Here is a 12,979-nt window from a genome sequence, read left to right on the forward strand (position 1 = left end):
TGATCATCATTTTAAGCTAAATATTCTGATCTGTTCCATCAGCTTTGTTCACTGATACAGAGTATACTTCCACGACACTACTGTGACACATAGCATGAGGATTAAGAAGTGAGCATATTCAATGCCCACAAACAAAGTGGGCATACAGCATATGGCTGCCTATACCGTCCACTACACCACTGATCATAAGGATTGTTTATTGTGAGAAATTAACATCAAAATACAGATTTTACTCATTTTCACTGATCTTAAAGGGATACTTCGAGATTTTGACAATGAGGCCCTTTATCTACTTCACCAGAGTCAAATGAACTCTTATGTTATGTCTCTTCTTGAAGTTTGAAGGAATTTGTAACTAGCGCTAGCACAATTGCTAACTGGCGTTAGCGCAATGACTGGAAGTCTTTCACTTCCAGTCATTGTACTAACACTAGTTAGCATCGGTTCGCGGAACTACCTCTAACTTCCTTCATGCTGGACACAGAGACAAAAAAATGGTATCCCATAGTATCCCTTTAATGGATTTCTAATTCCATATTTTCTAAATAGATATGTTGAGGTAAAGAAGTTTCTCATTCGTTGAACATTTAAATTGCTGGAGTTTATAAATTACAGTACAGATAGGGGCTTCAAGGTGCAGCTGCTCATCTTGTGCCCCCCTCCCTACCCACCCTGCAACTGCTTCAGTCATCTTTGCCCTATGTTCCAGCTGTTGTGTGTTTTGAAGGGCCATTTGCGGCTACTCTTTGCCCCTTGACACAGAGGGGAATGAGTAATGTGACGAGAAATGTCAGGCACTGTTCAGAAGAGGCCATGGTTAAAGATTCTTATCCAGTTCTGCTTTATTCCATTTTAGTCTACCATTGACATTACATCTATAATCACTTTGGCATCTTGTTCCAACCCTTGTCCACATGAACCTAAGCAAAGCGTAAAAGAACAGAAGGTATATTTCTTTGTGTTCTCTCTTCCTGTAGGTTGATATTGATTTTAGTAGTAAAAATATCCATGATCTATTAAAGGCATGTCAAATCTTTCTGCCCTGGGTTTCTAGCCTCACAGATGCAGTCAGCAATCAGTAATGGAGGGATGGTGGTGTGGTGTGTGTTTCTGCGGTGAGACAAAGCAGTGGTGGTGCCCAGGGACTGTGGCCTCTGAGAGAGTCTCAGCATGGTAAAGTTTCTCACACAGAGAGAAAGAGCAGGGTAGAGAGAGAGAGAGAGAGAGAGAGAGAGAGAGAGAGAGAGAGAGAGAGAGAGAGAGAGAGAGAGAGAGAGAGAGAGAGAGAGCCCTTTCTGGAGGTTAATTCCTCCTCTCTGCAATCATCAATGGCATTCTCCCCCAGAACCACTCCTCACTCAGACAAAGACCCTGCATTCCTCTGCAGTCTGCAGCCAGCTCAGCCAGGCACAGTTGAATCATATCACTCATTTGGACCAATGGGCTCATCAGGGGGCTGGATGTAAATGACCACTGTTTACTTGAGGGATTTATACATTTTAAGCATGCTGCCTAATTGTTACTATTTATATAAAACAATTTGTTCTACTGGTTTCCTCCCTAATGTATTGAATTGAATCTTGAATAATAATAAAAATGCAACTGCGGTTTTGTTTTGTTTTATCATGAATGCTATTGTATTGGTATTGGTTGACACTGCAGAGTTAACTGTATGAAAATCATACTCTCTCTTGATCTGAGCTTTTGCTTTGACATAGAAGCTGCACACTTCGATGCTCCTATATATCCTATACATATTTAGCAGCAGGACATCAGTTGTGTCTTCTTTTACATTATCTCAAATATTGAATGCAGTATTCAAGTTTTTCCAAACCATATCATTTGGCACCAAACAGATGTAATGCTTAGCAAAGTAATGTGAGTAAATAGCTATACAGAAACATAAATAGCTTATGTCAGATGGCAGCTACACTGTCTGCTTTTTCTATTTGTTTTTGAACAGATAGAAAGAGGAAAAGAGAGACAGGCGGTGAGGAAGCAGGATTTATGCTTGTCTGGTAGAGCAAACTAAACATTGTCCTTTGACCTTATGAAAGAGAGATCAGTAACATCTCATGGTAGGATACACCACTACACTACTCTCCACTAGGGCAAAGTTTCAATCCAGGGAGGACGAAGTCATCACTGAAAAACAACAACAGGAGGTTATTGGTTACAGTCGGTCAGCCCGGCTTCTATGAGGTTATTGGTTACAGTCGGTCAGCCCGGCTTCTATGAGGTTATTGGTTACAGTCGGTCAGCCCGGCTTCTATGAGGTTATTGGTTACAGTCGGTCAGCCCGGCTTCTATGAGGTTATTGGTTACAGTCGGTCAGCCCGGCTTCTATGAGGTTATTGGTTACAGTCGGTCAGCCCGGCTTCTATGAGGTTATTGGTTACAGTCGGTCAGCCCGGCTTCTATGAAGTTATTGGTTACAGTCGGTCAGCCCGGCTTCTATGAGGTTATTGGTTACAGTCGGTCAGCCCGGCTTCTATGAGGTTATTGGTTACAGTCGGTCAGCCCGGCTTCTATGAGGTTATTGGTTACAGTCGGTCAGCCCGGCTTCTATGAGGTTATTGGTTACAGTCGGTCAGCCCGGCTTCTATGAGGTTATTGGTTACAGTCGGTCAGCCCGGCTTCTATGAGGTTATTGGTTACAGTCGGTCAGCCCGGCTTCTATGAGGTTATTGGTTACAGTCGGTCAGCCCGGCTTCTATGAGGTTATTGGTTACAGTCGGTCAGCCCGGCTTCTATGAGGTTATTGGTTACAGTCGGTCAGCCCGGCTTCTATGAGGTTATTGGTTACAGTCGGTCAGCCCGGCTTCTATGAGGTTATTGGTTACAGTCGGTCAGCCCGGCTTCTATGAGGTTATTGGTTACAGTCGGTCAGCCCGGCTTCTATGAGGTTATTGCCTACAGATGGTCAGCCCTGTTTCAAGTTGTGAAGATCTCATTTACAGTACAAGTGACAATGAGGGGAAATGGCACAGAACTGGAGGGGGAGGCAGGAGGTCAATAAATGCTTCATCAAAGGGGGAAGGTTGCCAGTAGCCCCATCCTCCTCCACCCGCCTGCCGTTGTGATATTACTCAATTATTACGCAACCTTTCAACAAGTCTCTGTCAAAACATGTGTGTTATTGGAGGCAGCACATTAATATGTCTAATGCTAAACATAGGACTGGTAGTATCATATGCGGCAATACATTAATACATTATTATGAACCTTTGTTCATATAATAAGAAACACATGGTGCAAATACAATATACATTCTCATTGGATCAGAACTTTATGATATTTGACCAGATAGGCTATCTGTTGGTTATAATTTTCTAATTAGTTATGATTAGTTAAATAAAGGTTAAATAAAAAATAAATAATGTAGACTACAAGCATTCTGTGGACTAGGCTATACAATATCCAGTATCAGCTGATCAAATTGATGACAACACTGTCAAAGTGACGACAGGTGAAATTATGCGAAAATGAAGCAAAACAATATACTTTTAGAATGAGATGCCTCTGATGTCTCAACCTATATACAAATATTTATTATCTCCAAATATAGAGAAAAAAAGCATATATTCAGAATGTTGGCCTATGCGAGTCACTTTTTATGTAGCCACTTCTGTGGATCACTGACAGGATCATTCGGCGCTAGGACCTGGGGGATTAGTATGCCACAGAAGCATTGCAGACAGAACGTTTGGGAGGTGTAGTGGAAGAAAGGCGAGAAAAACGGAGTAAATGAGAGCACGTTTTGTCCAGATTATTGAAGGATTTATCAACTAAGTAAATCGCCGAAACAGCTCATTATAATGCAACGGACACACTATTGAAATCCTGTCCAGGTAAATGCCTACATTTTGTTTCTCGTGTTGACTGTGAGGTCGACTGCTACTATAGGGTAGGTCCCATTGTATTGCATAGGATGCGGTTACTCTCACTCACGCTGCCCTGCTAGGCCCCATATCCAGTCTAAAATCGTTAAATGTGCGCCTAAATTGACGTCCATTCGTGAAAACAGTTTATTCCCGGGTGTAGTTATTTTTACTGGTGAAGTTATTTAAGTGTTCAAGCTTTAACCTTAGTAGATGTTGTGCCTCAAACAATACTAAAATAGGTTATTTTAACGTTGCAATTTATTGAGAGCTTTTTGAACTGGACGCTTATGTCAGCCTTTGAGACAGCCTACAAGGCAGGTCGGACATGTTTGATGTTTTTACTGCACTTTAATTTCATACAAGTCACCTACTACAGGAACTATCCGTTTATAAATTAACTTTATGGACATTTTAAATGACTATACAACGGGTCTTAAAAACAAACTTTGATGTTGTGTTTGTGCGGGTGGCCAGAGCAAACTGCAACTCAGTCATTAATTTCTCTGAACGTTCAAGACAATTTATTTTGTTTTCTAATCTGTTCTTCTGTATGTCACACGAGATGAAATATATTTTACTAGCTTCATTCCAAGTAACACGATATTTTAAATTTGGATTATCTGAAGGCAGTCAGCCACGTTGTTGCATAGCGATGCCTGAAACAGTACACTACTTGATACAAAGCACAGCAGCAGCTTGTGACATTGGTCTGAGGCTGGTGAAGTAATGTTGTTACTGTTTGACCCTGTCCTTCCTGGGAGATGCTGACACCCCCCCCCCCCCCCCCCCCCCCCCCCCCCCTTGTTGATGCAAACGTGCCACCAGTTGAATGCAGAATCTGTGGAATGTTGTTTGAAATCAGCCCTTACATAGTCCGGCTTATTGTGCCCAGTCTGAGGCCTGTATGCCACAGGAGTTAAGAGAATAGCAGTGTGAAGGATCTGCACATTGCCTGGCCATCAATGCACATCATATGACTGTCCTTTCCTCCCCAGTCTCTCTCTGTCACAGTCACAACAGTGCTTCTGTCCATGTGGCTGCAAGCAAGTTGTTTACATTCTGATTTTCAAGCCCTCAAGTCAGCACCAACAGCATATAATGGGATTGTGGGATTCCATGTGCAGATACAAGATGCTGATGAAGTGTAACCAATTGTTAGATTTTTGAAGAGGAGACGAGTGAATGTTAGTTGCTGCCTTTCAGATTCAGAACATTTTGGTTATTGAACTACACTAAGTGAATTGGATTTACACCTGGTAATGGAATTACAGTAACGGAATTAAATCATGGGTCCCCGATATGTACTACATAGAAATGCATAATTATGGATATGAATGTCATTCTCCTAATGTTTCACAATTTTGGACATTACAGTGAAACAGCACAGTAGAGTTCAGTGTAGTAGAGTTCGGTAAAGTATGGTATATTGTACTCTACACTACTGTACTATATTTTTCTTTACTTTATTGTACTGTATTCTATTGTGCTCTTCTCACGGTACTGTATTGTCCTGTATACTTTACTGTGCTCTACTCACTACAGTGCTGTGCTATCCAAACTTGTGAAACATACGTCTGATAGGATCAAATTTGGTCCAAACCTGTCTCTTTCTGGACGTTAACATCAAGGCCTGGGTGGACTGACCACATTTCTACTACTTTTCAAAGCCCATTCACTATAAGATGCAAATAAACAAAGCCAAAGATGGCTGCGCCCATTGCCTGAAAAATCTGAACTTAGTTTGGCCACTTTTCAGCATATTACATATCTTCGATTAACTTGTTAGTGTATACATGACTTGACAAGTCATTTACTGTTTTTGACAAATCGCAAATAAAATGTTATCACCTCACAGATCATCACACCAAATACAAGCCTTCTGCCTGGCCTAACTGTAGCGCGAAAGCTAAACACTGATGAAACCATTTTAGGGGTGGAGGGGGTTCATTTCATTTGTGGGGGATTTCAAGTCCAAGTCCAACAGGACAATAACCCAACACACCTCCAGGCTGTGTAAGGGCTATTTGACTAAGGAGGAGAGTGATGGAGTGCTGCATCAGATGACCTGGCCTCCACAATCACCCGACCTCAACCCAATTGAGATGGTTTGGGATGAATTGGACTGCAGATGTGGCCGATGTGAAATGGCTAGCTAGTTAGCGGTGGTGCGCGCTAATAGTGTTTCAATCGGTGACGTCACTCGCTCTGAGACCTAGAAGTAGTTGTTCCCCTTGCTCTGCAAGGGCCGCGGCTTTTGTGGCGCGATGGGTAACGATGCTTCGTGAGTGACTGTGGTTGATGTGTGCAGAGGGTCCCTGGTTCGAGCTCAGGTTGGGGTGAGGAGAGGGACGGAAGCTATACTGTTACACAGAGTAAAGGAAAAGCTGCCAACAAGTGCTCAGCATATGTGGGATCTCATTCAAGACTGTTGGAAAAGCATTCCTCGTGAAGCTGGTTGAGAGAATGCCAAGAGTGTGCCAAACTGTCATCAATGCAAAGGGTGGCTACTTTGAAAAATATATTTAGATTTGTTTAACACTTTTTTTGGTTACTACGTGATTCCATATGTGTTATTTCATAGTTTTGATGTCTTCGCTATTATTCTACAATGTAGAAAATAGTAAAAATAAAGAAAAATCCTGAAATGAGTAGGTGTGTCAACTTCTGACTGGTGTTTTATACATTTATTATGGGGAGTTTGTATTGTTTGAGAGTTGAAGCATATCTGAAACGTAAATCTAGGTTCTTTGCCTGCTGATGTTTTAGGTTTGACAAATGTCTTAGTTCTTTTCTGATGTTTTAATGTTTGTTGTCAAACAATTGTATTTATTGTAGTCGTGCTTTTTCTTACTACCCTTTTGAAAGAGGATGTTAACAGCTATATTAACATAATTTGTGTTACTTGCAAATTGATTAATACATTTGAGTGATTTGTCATTTTATTCTGCCGATTTGAGCGCTTGAATGAAATTTCCCCACTCTCTGGAGCCCGTCTGTATTTTTGATTCAGTTTATACAGCTTACTGGGCTCTCTCTCTCTGGGTTGTCCAATCATTTTCAGAAACACATTTATTTGGTTATGGTCTGAAAGAGGAGTTTTCTTCCTGACAGTGACTGCATTGATAGAGGAGGGGTCCACAAGAGTGATTGCATAATCAACTACACTAGACCCAAGAGCTGAAGAATATGTGAACCTCCCCAAAGTGTCCCTCTGATCCTTCCATTAAGCATGTACAGGCTTAATGCTTGACAGATATATTAGCTCTCTACCACATTTGTTAATGGGACAGACAAGGTTGCTACTTTGTATAATGGTTGGTGGTTTGTACAGAGTGGTTTGGCCCAACACATGGTTGTTGCACTGTGGGTCTATACAGTCAGGCTCGGACCCAGTCCTAGTGTTCCAGCCTCCACACAGCAGCACATTTCCCTGCACCTGGAAATTGATGTTTTCTGCTTGAAGGACATTAAAGAATTCCTCATCGAAATATAGTGATTCTGCTGGAGTAGTGTAAATAGCAAAGCAAATTCTCATCAATCTACCTCATAATGACAAAGCGAAAACAGGTTTTTAGACATTTTTCCACATTTTATTAAAAACTTAAAACAGATATCTTATTCAGACCCTTTGCTATGAGACTTGAAATTGAGCTCAGGTGCATCCTGTTTCCATTGATCATCCTTGATGTTTCTAGAACTCGGTTGGAGTCCACTTGTGGTAAATTCAATTGGTTTGACATGATTCAGAAAGGCACACACCTGTCTATATATGGTCCCACAGTTGACATTGGATGTGAGAGCAAAAACCAAGCCATGAGGTCGAAGGAATTGTCCGTAGAGCTCCGAGACAGGATTGTGTCGAGGCAAAGATCTGGGGAAGGGTAGAAAAAACATTCTGCAGCATTGAAGGTCCCTAAGAACACAGTAGCTTCCATCATTCTTAAATGGAAGAAGTTTGGAACCACCAAGACTTTTCCTAGAGCTGGCCGCTCGGGCAAACTGAGCAATCGGGGGAGAAGGGCCTTGGTCAGGGAGGTGACCAAGAACCTGATGGTCACTCTGACAGAGCTCCAGAGTTTTTCTGTGGAGTTGGGAGAACCTTCCAGAAGGACAACGCTCTCTGCAGCACTCCACCAATCAAGCTATTATGGTAGAGTAGCCAGATGGAAGCCCCCCCCCTCTGTAAAAGGAACTTGACAGACCGCTTGGAGTTTGCCAAAATGCACCTAAAGAACTCTGACCAAGATTCACAAGATTCTCTGGTCTGATAAAACCAAGATTGAACTCTTTGGCCTGAATGCCAAGCGACACGTCTGGAGGAATCCTAGTACCATCGTGACGGTGAAGCGTGGTGGCAGCGTCATGCAGTAGGGATGTTTTTCTATTTTTTTTCATTTATTTATTTTATTATTATTTTTTTTTATCCCATTTTCTCCCCAATTTTCGTGGTATCCAATCGCTAGTAATTACTATCTTGTCTCATCGCTACAACTCCCGTACGGGCTCGGGAGAGACGAAGGTCGAAAGCCATGCGTCCTCCGAAGCACAACCCAACCAAGCCGCACTGCTTCTTAACACAGCGCGCCTCCAACCCGGAAGCCAGCCGCACCAATGTGTCGGAGCAAACACCGTGTACCTGGCCCCCCTTGGTTAGCGCGCACTGCGCCCGGCCCGCCACAGGAGTCGCTGGAGCGCGATGAGACAAGGATATCCCTGCCGGCCAAACCCTCCCTAACCCGGACAACGCTATGCCAATTGTGCGTCGCCCCACGGACCTCCCGGTCGCGGCCGGCTGCGACAGAGCCTGGGCGCGAACCCAGAGACTCTGGTGGCGCAGTTAGCACTGCGATGCAGTGCCCTAGACCACTGCGCCACCCGGGAGGCCCAGTAGGGATGTTTTTCAGCGGCAGGGACTGGGAGACTCGTCAGGATCGAGAGAAAGATAAACGGAGCAAAGTACAGAGATAAAACTGCTCCAGAGCCCTCAGGACTTTGGCGAAGGTTCACCTTCCAACAGGACAACAACCCTAAGCACACAGCCAAGACAACGCAGGAGTGGCTTCGGAACAAGTCTCTGAATGTCCTTGAGTGGCCCAGCCACAGCATGGACTTGAAACCGATCAAACATCTCTGGAGAGACCTGAAAAATAGCTGTGCAGCGACGCTCCCCATCCAACCTGACAGAGCTTGAGAGAAACTGCAGAGAAGAATGGGAGAATCTCCCCAAATACAGATGTGCAAAGCTTGTAGCGTCATACCCAAGAAGACTCAAGGCTGTAATCGCTGCCAAACGTGCTTCAACAAAGTACTGAGTAAAGGGTCTGCATACTTATGTAAATGTAGTTTCTGTTTTTTTATTTTATACATTTGCACACATTTCTAAAAAACAGTTTTTGCTTTGTAATTATGGGGTATTGTGTGTAGATTTAGGTGGGGGAAAAAATATATAATTATTTTTAGAATAAGGCTGTAATGTAACAAAATGTGGAAGAAGTCAAGGGGTCTGAATACTTTCTGAATGCACTGTATACCTTAATTTCCCAAAACTCTTTTACACCCAATTTGATATGCCTCTGAACTTCAGATGTTGTTGCTCATTGGGTCCTTTTCGATGGAAAGGCCATACTGTTCTAGTGTTTCCCCATATTAAAGTGTGTGTTATGGTTTTCTGGGTAGCTGTGTTTTTGGTTTAGCTAGGTTTCTCAATTTCTTTCCTAGGTTTTTGCACGCTACAGCAAACCATTTCTCATTGCTGTAAATGTTCTTAGGTTTTCTCCTTGAATTTTATTCAATTTTATATGTTAAGCTGTTATGTCAAATATACTGTTCAGGCTTTCTTACTGCTAAGTGTATACCTTCACTATTGCAGGGAAACATATTGTCCAGGAAAATGTTTGGGGACATTTTCTTGGATTGGATATCTTCCATCTATAGCATTTCTTAATAGCATCCAGTTGATTGGGCTTTGATGCCTCATGGTTGAGTATTGCTCTGTTCACGTAGGCTGTGATTTTTGCTGTGATCTGATAGGGTTGTCAGTGGACTGACTGTGAACCCGCTGAGAGACTCTGGGTTGAGGTCTGATAAAGTAGACTGTAGTACTGCTGCCAAGGGATGAGCTGTAGGTGTACCTACCATAGGAGTCCCCTCAAAGAATAGCTTTCACTATGTACATAGCCAGCGTGCGACAGAGCTGCAGGAGTTGTGACCAATTTTGGGGGGTTAGGTTGTTGTAGTTGTGTCTAGGGGGGCGTATGGGGAATGGAATGCTGTCCCCTTCAGGTAGGCGTTTGTCCCCCTGTGTGCTGAGGGTGTCAGTTTTTCTTAACCAGTTCTGGCTTTTAGTTCACCACAGACTAGTACAAGGTCCCTGGGCCTGGAAATGTAAATGGTTGAGCTCCCCCTCTAGAATGGAGAAATGGCTTCATTGAAGTATGGGGATTCTATAGGGGGAATATAGGTAGCAAACAGGAGGACATTTTTCTCTGTTGAGATCATTTCCTTATTTATTTCTAGCCAGATGTAAAATGCTCCTGTTTTTGATTTAATTTAAGTGTGTTAGGTCTCTCTCTCTTTCTGGCTCTCTCTGGCTCTGTGTGTGGCTTCCCTGCTGCATGACACTGATTTGCATTGAATGGGGTGGCCCCTGGAGCGAGAGCCAGAATGATGAATGATTGAAAGGCAGGTAGGCAGGGAGGGAGAGTGAGCAAGGCAGGCAGGCGGGGCCCACTGGACCATGTGACCTGCTGTCAGGGTACTGGGTTCATTCAGTGGCTGCAGTGGTGGCTGAGTCCTGGCGGTGTCCCAGCTTTTCCACAGCCCACAGTAGCGACGGCTGAGAGTGCAGAGGCTTGGTCTGGGTTTGTGATCACAGTTTGAAATGATCTCAATGTGGTCTACTCTGCTCCAGTGGACAGGCCTGCTCTGTCAGTTTCCCTCAGAGCTTTGTCTCTACCACTGTGACAGTCCCAGCCACCACCAGAGAGGACTGGAGAACAATGTGCTACTGCAATAATTGAATACATTTGATTCCAACACTGTGTTTCCAATGAATATTGCTTCACTCATAACGACTTGTAAACAATTCAATGGATGTTAAAGGGACCTATCAGGCTGGCTTATTGGGGGATGTGCAGTATTAGGCCCAGGGCTCCTTCAGATGTGACTAACTCCCAGCCTGTCAATATCTACTCTGCTTCCTGTTGTTGTCCTCAGCACCCAGTGATGAGGTCACGTTAACCGGCCTCTTTTTTGATGATGGGCTGATGGCGCTCTGGAGGATAAGTAGATTTCAGTGGATGGTATGAGAGTCATCTACTGTGGCTCCCTCAACGGGGCTGGCTATCTACACTGCTCAAAAAAATAAAGGGAACACTTAAACAACACAATGTAACTCCAAGTCAATCACACTTCTGTGAAATCAAACTGTCCACTTAGGAAGCAACACTGATTGACAATAAATTTCACATGCTGTTGTGCAAATGGAATAGACAAAAGGTGGAAATTATAGGCAATTAGCAAGACACCCCCAATAAAGGAGTGATTCTGCAGGTGGTGACCACAGACCACTTCTCAGTTCCTATGCTTCCTGGCTGATGTTTTGGTCACTTTTGAATGCTGGCGGTGCTCTCACTCAAGTGGTAGCATGAGACGGAGTCTACAACCCACACAAGTGGCTCAGGTAGTGTGGCTCAGGTAGTGCAGCTCATCCAGGATGGCACATCAATGCGAGCTGTGGCAAGAAGGTTTGCTGTGTCTGTCAGCGTAGTGTCCAGAGCATGGAGGCGCTACCAGGAGACAGGCCAGTACATCAGGAGACGTGGAGGAGGCCGTAGGAGGGCAACAACCCAGCAGCAGGACCTCTACCTCCGCCTTTGAGCAGGAGGAACACTGCCAGAGCCCTGCAAAATGACCTCCAGCAGGCCACAAATGTGCATGTGTCAGCATATGGTCTCACAAGGGCTCTGAGGATCTCATCTCGGTACCTAATGGCAGTCAGGCTACCTCTGGCGAGCACATGGAGGGCTGTGCGGCCCCACAAAGAAATGCCACCCCACACCATGACTGACCCACCGCCAAACCGGTCATGCTGGAGGATGTTGCAGGCAGCAGAACGTTCTCCACGGCGTCTCCAGACTCTGTCATGTCTGTCACATGTGCTCATGTGCTCAGTGTGAACCTGCTTTCATCTGTGAAGAGCACAGGGCGCCAGTGGCAAATTTGCCAATCTTGGTGTTCTCTGGCAAATGCCAAACGTCCTGCACGGTGTTGGGCTGTAAGCACAACCCCCACCTGTGGACGTCGGGCCCTCATACCACCCTCATGGAGTCTGTTTCTAACTGTTTGAGCAGACACATGCACATTTGTGGCCTGCTGGAGGTCATTTTGCAGGGCTCTGGCAGTGCTCCTCCTTGCACAAAGGCGGAGGTAGCGGTCCTGCTGCTGGGTTGTTGCCCTACTACGGCCTCCTCCACATCTCCTGATGTACTGGCCTGTCTCCTGGTAGCGCCTCCATGCTCTGGACACTACGCTGACAGACACAGCAAACCTTCTTGACACAGCTCGCATTGATGTGCCATCCTGGATGAGCTGCACTACCTGAGCCACTTGTGTGGGTTGTAGACTCCGTCTCATGCTACCACTAGAGTGAGAGCACCGCCAGCATTCAAAAGTGACCAAAACATCAGCCAGGAAGCATAGGAACTGAGAAGTGGTCTGTGGTCACCACCTGCAGAATCACTCCTTTATTGGGGGTGTCTTGCTAATTGCCTATAATTTCCACCTTTTGTCTATTCCATTTGCACAACAGCATGTGAAATGTATTGTCAATCAGTGTTGCTTCCTAAGTGGACAGTTTGATTTCACAGAAGTGTGATTGACTTGGAGTTACATTGTGTTGTTTAAGTGTTCCCTTTATTTTTTTGAGCAGTGTAGTAAAAGGCATGGGAATTGATTGTGCTCTGCATCCACATAAAGCTCAAAGATGTCTTTCTATTCCATTTCACGGGATGGAAAGGTTGTGTCTTGACGGTGGAACAGGTTTCCCCCCTGAAATGCCAGCGAAACTGATGGCCCATGGAAGGGGATTTCTGCAG

At 44.4% G+C, this 12,979-nt stretch overlaps 1 protein-coding gene across 1 annotated transcript in view; it reads left to right on the plus strand.

Moving 5' to 3' along the window:
* The first annotated feature begins 3,688 nt into the window (after positions 1-3,688).
* LOC120023179 (RAC-alpha serine/threonine-protein kinase-like) overlaps positions 3,689-12,979 on the plus strand; it is a 51,753-nt gene continuing 42,462 nt past the window's right edge. The window contains exon 1 of the mRNA XM_038967201.1: positions 3,689-3,851. The gene's annotated coding sequence lies outside the window, so the exon portion shown is untranslated. The remainder of the gene's footprint in view (positions 3,852-12,979) is intronic.

The sequence above is a fragment of the Salvelinus namaycush genome, chromosome 28, assembly GCF_016432855.1.
Source record: "Salvelinus namaycush isolate Seneca chromosome 28, SaNama_1.0, whole genome shotgun sequence".
In the NCBI taxonomy this organism is placed as follows: Eukaryota; Metazoa; Chordata; class Actinopteri; order Salmoniformes; family Salmonidae; genus Salvelinus; species Salvelinus namaycush.